This window comes from Phoenix dactylifera, chromosome 4, assembly GCF_051530095.1.
Source record: "Phoenix dactylifera cultivar Ajwa chromosome 4, Ajwa_hap1_PhDact_Kaust_v1.1, whole genome shotgun sequence".
NCBI lineage: Eukaryota > Viridiplantae > Streptophyta > Magnoliopsida > Arecales > Arecaceae > Phoenix > Phoenix dactylifera.
Genome location: NC_143193.1, coordinates 9,384,804 through 9,385,216, shown reverse-complemented (window position 1 = coordinate 9,385,216; position 413 = coordinate 9,384,804).

The following is a 413-nucleotide window of genomic DNA, read 5'->3' as shown; positions in this document are numbered from 1 at the left end:
TGGAGACAGGTATACTTCAATTGTTAACAACCAGAGAGTACGGAACACTGAAACCAAACATAGAAGAACGGGGTTCATTGGTTTGTAATACGTTTCTATCTTGTTCACCCCTTCCAACGATCAAGACAAATTCCAGGATCCCGTCACAGATTTTTTCCACTGTTCCATCCTGACAGATTATTATAAAGCCAAATGCTTCTTCTATCTGCTTTGTTTGACACCCTATCGATCAGTTGAGTGTCAAAAGACAAGGAAAGAATATAAGACATACCATTTCCAAATCCAATATAAAAAAAAAATTGATATGAAACTTAGCTTCAATTTGGTACAAGCTCCATACCATCTCGTACCGAAACATGCTATCCGTACCGAAATATACCGACCCGTACCGAAATATACCGAGACATATACTA